Source organism: Dendrobates tinctorius, unplaced genomic scaffold (assembly GCF_039654945.1).
Source record: "Dendrobates tinctorius isolate UK_male_01 unplaced genomic scaffold, ASM3965494v1 ptg000032l, whole genome shotgun sequence".
Classification (NCBI taxonomy): domain Eukaryota; kingdom Metazoa; phylum Chordata; class Amphibia; order Anura; family Dendrobatidae; genus Dendrobates; species Dendrobates tinctorius.
In genome coordinates this window covers 24,524,601-24,533,415 of record NW_027361700.1, presented here as the reverse complement: position 1 = coordinate 24,533,415, position 8,815 = coordinate 24,524,601, and positions in this window count along the sequence as shown.

Sequence of the window (8,815 nt, the reverse complement as noted above, 5' to 3'; positions counted from 1 at the left end):
CGCTCCTTCCATTCTGAGCTCTGCCATGCGCCGAAACAGTCGTTCCCCCCCACATATCAGGTATCTGCGTACTCAGGACAAATTGCACAATAACTTTTGCAGTCCAATTTCTCCTGTTACCCTTGGTAAAATAAAAAAAATTGAACCTGAATTATTTTTTTTATGAAAAAAAGTTAGATGTTCATTTTTTTTTAAATATTCAAAAAAATTCCTGTGACGCACCTAAAGGGTTAATAAACTTCTTGAATGTGGTTTTGAGCACCTTAAGGGGTGCAGTTTTTAGAATGGTGTCACTTTTGGGTATTTTCTATCATATAGACCCCTCAAAGTGGCTTCAAATGTGATGTGGTCCTAAAAATAAAATGGTGTTGTAAAAATGTGAAATCGCTGGTCAACTTTTAACCCTTATAACTTCCTAACAAAAAAAAATTTTGGTTCCAAAATTGTGCTGATGTAAAGTAAACATGTGGGAAATGATACTTATCAAGTTTTTTGTGTGCCGTATCTCTGTGATTTAAGGGCATAAAAATTCAAAGTTGGAAAATTGCGAAATTTTCAAAATTTTTGCCAAATTTCCATTTTTTTACAAATAAACGCAAGTTATTTGAATGAAATTTTACCACTAACATGAAGTACAATATGTCACGAGAAAACAATGTCAGAATCACCAGGATCCATGGAAGCGTTCCAGAGTTATGACCTCATAAAGGTACAGTGGTCAGAATTGTAAAAATTGTCCCGGTCATGAACGTGCAAACCACCCTTGGGGGTGAAGGGGTTAATATCCCACATCGTCCCATCAGCCAGAGCCACCGGACTACTACCCTTAATATCCCACATCATCCCATCAGCCAGAGCCACCGGACTACTACCCCTAATATCCCACATCTTTCCGTCATGCAGAGCCACCGGACAACTACCATTAATATCCCACATCATCCTGTCAGCCAGAGCCATTGGTCTACTACCCCTAATATCCCACATCATCCCGTCAGCCTGGGGTCAGAACCAGAGCGCTAAGTGGAACGGTCCTAACTTCCATACCGGGGATCCCTTTAAGAGAGGCCTGGGGTCAGTACCAAAGCGCAGAGTGGATTTGCCCTCACTTCCATACCGGGGATCCCTTTAAGAGGGGCCTTGGGTCAGAACCAGAGCGCTGAGTGGATTTGCCCTAACTTCCATACCGGAGATCCCTTTAAGAGAGGCTGGGATCAGAACCAGAGCGCTGAATGGATTTGCCTTGACTTGCATACCAATGATCCCTTTAATAGAACCCTGGGGTCAGAATCAGAGCGCTGAGGGATTTGCCCTAACTTACATACAGATCCCTTTAAGAGAGCCTGGGGTAAGTACCAAAGCATTTGAAAGCAATTGCCCTGACTTCCATACCTGAGAGCCCTTTAAGAAAGGCCTGGGGTCAGTAACAAAGCGCAGAGTGAATTTGCCCTAAATTCCATACCAATGATCCCTTTAAGAGAAACTGGGGTCAGAACCACAGAGTTGAGTGGAACGGTCGTAACTTCCATAACGGAGATCCCTTTAAGAGAGGCCTGGGGTCAAAACCAAAGCGCTGGATGGATTTGCTCTGACTTCCATACCAAAGATCCCTTTAAGAGGGAAGATTTTCCTATATGATGGAGGATGTGCATATGGGCACAGGATGGGGGGATTCATTTCTGTCATGTGCTCTGTGCTCCTTTTCGGGGGGCAGACAATGGCTGGGAGCTTATGTTCCCAGGGATGCTAGATTTCTCCCATCATGTCAGTGTCTGCTGAGGTGTTGTCAAGTGGGAAAACTTGCTCATAGCAACCAATCACAGCTCAGCTTCTTTTAACCAGCTCTGGTGAAATGAGAGATGCTTAGTGATTGGTTGCAAGGAAAACTGTTACTCATAGCAATCAATCATAGCTCAGCTTGTTTTGAACAGCTCTGTTGAAATGAAAGATGCTTCGTGATTGGTTGTTGATACACACACACACACACACATTCAGTTTTATATATAGAGATGAAAAGAGGGGGCTTATCCAAAGAAGAATATAATGCTGCTTGCAGGGAATGCAGGGCAAGCATTAGAAAAGTAAAGACAGTAATGAAATGAGGCTTGCAAGGGAGATCAAAAGCAGTAAAGGAAAAGTCAAAGATGATATAGGAGTTTTAAAGGATAAAAAGGGTGAAGTGGTGAAAAATGATGTTGACCAAACTTTTAAATTCCTATTTTGCATGTGTTCTTCAAGTGGAGTACCACAAGGCTCTGTCCTTACCCCAGTGTTGTTTTAACATTTTTATAAATGATCTAGATAAGGGAATAATGTAAGCTGATCAAATTTGCAGGATGTGCAAAGCTAAAAGGGATAGTTAACACTAGAGACAACACAGAAAGGATTCAGAAGGATGTATTGTAGATAAGAATGTACTATGGGCGGCGACTAATAGAATGGTATTTAACAGGGAGAAACACCAAGGTTACTTACCGGTAGCCGCTTTTTTCCAGAACCCATGACAGCACACCTGAGAGAGGGATCCGCCCAGCCAGGACAGGAAACCTACTGAAATAAAAGGGCGGTACCTCTCCCTCGCTTCAGTTGGGTTACAGAGCATGAGAGGCCCCCTGGTTAGTTTACACGGAAAACCAACACCACATTATATCAACAAAAAAAGGCACCCAAAGTATAGTGCACAGCCAAAGTGTGAGAAGGGGGGGAATACACGGGTGCTGTCATGGGTTCCGGAAAAACCGTTCTAGATCTACTACAAGATTTATTAAATTGGGACACCTAGACACCTATCTATTGGATGCTAGGTTGCAATTATACAAGGCACCCAAGGTCGACACCTTTACCTTGAGAGTACTAGTTGCTAACCCTAGTTGCAATCCCACCTTTAGAAATTCTAGAATAGCCCCTGCCGGAGCTTCATCCCCCAAGGGTTGCCCTAAAAACTCCAGGAATTTCTTCCATGTTCTACCATAGATCTTCGATGTAATCGGTTTCCTACTTTTCAACAGGGTGGGGACTAGCCCTGGTGAGAATCTCTGCTAACTCATTAACACCCTCTGAAATTCCATGCTGCCAGATGGAAGTTCTTCACTTGAGAGTGGCACACTGGTCCCTGGGTAAGCAGGTCTGGAATCTCTGGTAGAATCCATGGCATGGATCGGTAACAGACAAACACCTTAGAATGGAGAACCACAGTCTCCTCTGCCAAAATGGAGCTATGTGAATTACTCTCGCCTGATCCTCTCTGATCATTCTCACAACTGCTGGAATCATCGCTATTGGGGGGAAATATGTAGGCCATGCTGAACTTCCAAGGTATCTGAAGGGCAACTACCGCAAATGGATTCTCCCTTGGATCTAACGAGCAGAAGTTCCTCTGTGCAGACAGGATCTCCCACTGTAGCTGCCTTAGGTGAAACTGTGTCCATCTTACTGCAGGCATACAGGATGTTAGGGATCCTAGCAAGGACATCGCCTTCTTTAGTGTCATTATGAGCTGCTGTGTTGCTGATATTGCCAGGCTCATTATTTTGGCTAACTTGTTCTCTGGTAGGAGACAGACCTAGCGCTTGGAGACTAGAACCAACCCGAGAAAGGATTGTACCCTTTCCGGTCTTAACTTTGACTTCTGGGTGTTTATCATCCAGACTAGCTCCTTTAGGGCCACAGTCACTTTTCTCACTTGTTCTAGTGATCTTCTGACCTTCCGACTAGAAGGATGCCTTCCAGATACAGGATAACAATGTCCCGAGAACGAAGATAGGCCATCACCTCCATTACCTTGGTAAACACCCTTGGGGCCACTGAGACCGAATGGGAGGGCTGCATACTGATAGTGCCTGACCTGTTACTGGACATACAAATCCATCCTTGGGAACTTTTGATGGTCCCGATGGATTGGGATGTGGTAATAGGCATCTTTCAAGTCTATGACCGCCATGAAGGAGTCCTGGAACAACAACTTTATAGATGTGTTTACAGACTCCAATATGAAAGAGTAATTCACAACCCATCAGTTGCGCTTACTCAGGTTGACGATAGTCCTTAAAGAACCGTCCAGCTTCTGTATCAAAAAGGGAGGGGGGATAAAATCCCCTTCCTATCTCTTCCACTGGGACTTCTCACAGAACTTGCTTTTGCACCCGTCCCGAAATCTCCGCCTCCAGGGCTAGCTGTTCTTCTGATTTCCTGTGGGGTGTTAAAATAAATGTCTGTCAGGGTGGATGAAGTCTATGATCAGACCGTCCTTGATGACACTTAGGATCAAACAACTGGGAAAGATGTTCACCCGGGCAGGGAGAAAGAGCCTCCTCCTACCTCTGATAGTCGGAAGGTCAGAAGATCACTAGAACAAGTGAGAAAAGTGACGTCATTGGGGGGGCTTTTTTGATGATGCAGACTCTGCCCTTGAGGCTATGTGCCCACGTTAGCGTTTTTAAACGCTCAGGAAACTGATCCCCTTCCCAGAAAAAGCGCTTCTTTTTTCCACGCGTTTCTTGCACAAAAGACGCACGTTTTTGACACGCATTTTCTGGGAACATTGGGGAAGGCTAAAAACGCTCAGCAATGCGTAAATGAATGAGCATGCTGTGTTTTTAGACGCTAAGCAATTCCTGAGCGTTTAAAAACTCATGTATTGGCACAAAAAAACAAAAACGCATGCAAATTAATTTGAAGCTTCTTTTAAGCGTCTCTGCAGCGTCTGAGCTGGCACAATCGCTGCGGAAATACTTAAAAAATGCAACGTGGGCACACAGCCTTAGTGTTCAGGAGTGAACACTGCATGTGTGTGCTAACAGAGCAAGAAGAAATTAACCCCCAAGGGTGGACTGCATGCATGTTAATGACCGGGCCAATTTTTACAATTCTAACCATTGTCCCTTTATGAGGTAATAACTCTGGAACGTTTCCATGGATCCTGGTGATTCTGACATTGTTTTCTCGTGACATTGTACTTCATGTTAGTGGTAAAATTTATTTGAAATAACTTGAATATTTGTGAAAAAATGGAAATTTGGCGAAAATTTCACAATTTTCCTACTTTGAATTTTCATGCCCTTAAATCTCAGAGATATGGCACACAAAATACTTAAGTAACATTTCCCATGTTTGCTCTACATCAGCACAATTTTGGATCCAAATTTTTTTTTGTTATAAGGGTTAAAAATTGACCAGCGTTTTCTCATTTTTACATCATTTTTTTAGGGACCACATCACATTTGAAGTAATTTTGAGGGGTTAATATGATAGAAAATACCCAAAACTGACACCATTCTAAAAACTGCACTCCTCTAGGTGCTCAAAACCACATTCAAGAAGTTTGTTAACCCTTCAGATGCTTCACAGGAATTTTTTGAGTGTTTAAAAAAAATGAACATTTAACTTTTTTTTTTTTTTTTTTACAAAAAAATGACTTCACGTCCAATTTTTTTTTTATTTTACCAAGGGTAGCAGGAGAAATTGGACCCCAAAAGTTATTGTGCAATTTGTCCTGAGTACACTGATACCCAATATGTGGGGGGGGGGGGGACCACTGTTTCGGCACATGGCAGAGCATGGAAGCGGAGCGTCGTTTGACTTTTTCAATGCAAAATTGGCTGGAATTGAGATCGTACTCCATGTCGAATTTGGAGAGCCCCTGATGTGCCTAAATAGTGGAAACCCCCTACAAGTGACCCCATTTTGGAAACTAGACCCCCCAAGGACTTTAGATGTGTGGTGAGAGCTTTGAACCCCCAGGTGCTTCACAGTTTATAACGTACAGCCGTAAAATGAAAAAATAATTTTTTCCACAAAAATGATCTTTTCACCTATTTTTATTTTCCCAAGGGAAACAGGACCCCAAAAGTTATTGTGCAATTTGTCCTGAGTATGCTGATACCCCATATGTGGGGGTAAACCACTGTTTGGGCGCATGGCAGAGCTCGGAAGGGAAGGAGCACCGGTTGACCTTTTCAACGCAAAATTGTCTGGAATTGAGATCGGATGCCATGTCGCGTTTGGAGATCCCCTGATGTGCCTGAACTGTGGAAACCCCCACAAGTGACCCCATTTTAGAAACTAGACCCCCCCCCCCCCAAGGAACTAATCTAGATGTATGGTAAGCACTTTGAAAAAAAAAAAAAATCAAATTTTTTTCCACAAACACGATCTTTTAGTTCAATTTTTTATTTTCCCAAGGGTAACAGGAGAAATTGGACCCCAAAAGTTGTCCAATTTGTCCTTAGTACGCTGATACCCCATATGTGGGAGAAAACTACTGTATGGGCACATGTCGGGGCTCGGGAGGGAAATAGTGACATTTTGGAATGCAGACTTTGACAGAATGGTCTGCGCGCGTCATGTCACGTTTGGAGAGCCCCTGATGTGCCTAAACAGTGGAAACCCCCACAAGTGACCCCATTTTGGAAACTAGACTCCTCAAGGAACTTATCTAGATGTGTGGTGAGAACCTTGAACCCCAAAGTGCTTCACAGAAGTTTATAATGTAGAGCTATAAAAAAAAAAAAAAAAAAAGTAGTTTCCACAAAAATGATATTTTCACCCCAATATTTTATTTTCCCAAGGGTAACAGGAGACATTGGACCCCAAGAGTTGTTGTGCAATTTGTCCTGAGTAGGCTAATACCCCATATGTGAGGGTAAACCACTGTTTGCTTTTTACAAAAAATGCAGAGGGCACCATCAAATAAATAGAACTAGTAGATAGGGATCCAACCACAGTATGTCCAAACTATATGTATATCAAAAGAAAAAAAAACAAAGAAGACATACTACAAAAACAGGGATCACCATAGAAAAATTGTCAATTTTATTGCATAGGATACACAAAAACACCAAAAATTTTTAAAAACATTTAAAAAGAACAACGGTTATTTAGACATAACCTGTAAACCTGGGAGCAGTGACAAGTCCTACATAACATCACACAGTTATACATATGTAATGTGTACAGCAAGTCCGCATAGTAAATATTATGTATACAATAAACTCAGCCCTGAAAAACAATGTATGTTACTACTAGGCACAATGATTTCAATATATCCACAATCGTGTCCTGAGAGCCTAAATATATAGGTAAATATGGGAAGAGCAAAGATGTAAGACACAAATTGTGTATAATAGACTCTGTCCATTACAGCTCAATCTATGATATTGCTAAATGCATCACTCGCATAGATGAAAAAAGTGCATAGTGGAATTAAAATACAACACATCAAGACAAAGTATTGTGGCATCAAATATTGGCCTGACATAATCTGTGGTAAATACCACTAATAGAGTTCAATAGAAAAGCAGGCGATATAGGGTTAAGGAAAGCTAAAGCTCTTGTAAATTGACTCATGCAAAAACCTCCCCATATACTTTACCACCCAGAGTAACAGGCTGCTGAGATAATGACAGACATGCTCACTAGATGCAGATGATCGGAGGACCAGGCATAGCTCCCATAACCCGACGTGTGTCGTCACAAGTGTGACTTCATCAGGGAATATATATTCTCATATATTTAGGCTCTCAGGACACGATTGTGGATATATTGAAATCATTGTGCCTAGTAGTAGCATACATTTAGATTATTTTTGAGGGCTGAGTTTATTGTATACATAATATTTACTATGTGGACTTGCTGTACACATTGCATATGTATAACTGTGTGATGTTATGTAGGACTTGTCACTGCTCCCAGGTTTACAGGTTATGTCTAAATAACCGCTTTTTAAATGTTAATATTTTTTGGTGTATCCTATGCAATAAAATTGACAATTTTTCTATGGTGATCCCTGCTTTTTGGTGTATGTCTTCTTTGTTTTTTTCTTTTGGTAAACCACTGTTTGGGCGCATGGCAGAGCTTGGAAGGGAAGGAGCACCGTTTGACTTTTTCAAAGCAGAATTGGCTGGAATGGAGATCAGACACCATGTCGTGTTTGGAGAGCCCCTGATGTGCCTAAACGGTAGAAACCCCGCAATTATAACTCCAACCTAACCATAACCCTAACACACCCCTACCCTAACCAACTTTAGCCCTACCCTGTCCTGCCACGGTCTCTGCAGCCTCGCATCTCCACTGTCTCCCTTCAGTGGTCACGTGGTACCGCTCATTACACTCATGAATATGCGCATATTCATGTGTAATGAGGGGTACCGCGTGACCGCTGAAGAGAGAGACAGTGAAGAAGCGAGGCTGCAGAGACCGCAGCAGGATGGGTCAGTATAGCGATATTCACCTGTCCCCCGCTGCTCACCGCTGTCTCTGCTGCATACTGTGTCAGTGACGTTTAGGCAGCAGGGGGCGCGGTGACGTGGTTAGTGCGCGCCACCCCTCTGCTGGCTGAACAGTCACTGACACAAGCGGCAGACAGCGGCGATTTACCCAGGAGAGGCAAGTATGGCTTTTTTTTTTTGCAGCATATGGGGGCATAGTCTATGGGGCAGCATATGGGGGGCATAGTCTATGGGGCAGCATATGGGGGGCATAAACTATGGAGCAGCACATGGAGGCATATTCTATGGAGCAGCACATGGAGGCATATTCTATGGAGCAGCACATGGGGGCATAAACTATGGATTCCACCCTCAGCTTATACACGAGTCAGTAAGTTTTCCCAGTTTTTTTGTGGCAAAATTGGGAGGAGGGGGGGGGGGGGGGGTCGGCTTATACACAAGTATATACATTAATTATCCCCCTCTACTGCTCCTTGGTCAGGCCACATGTGGAATACTGTGTCCAGTTCTGGGCCCCACATAAAAAAAAAAAAAAAAAAAACATTGATAAACTGGAGCAAGCTCATAGAAGAGTTATTAGAATGGTGAGCGGA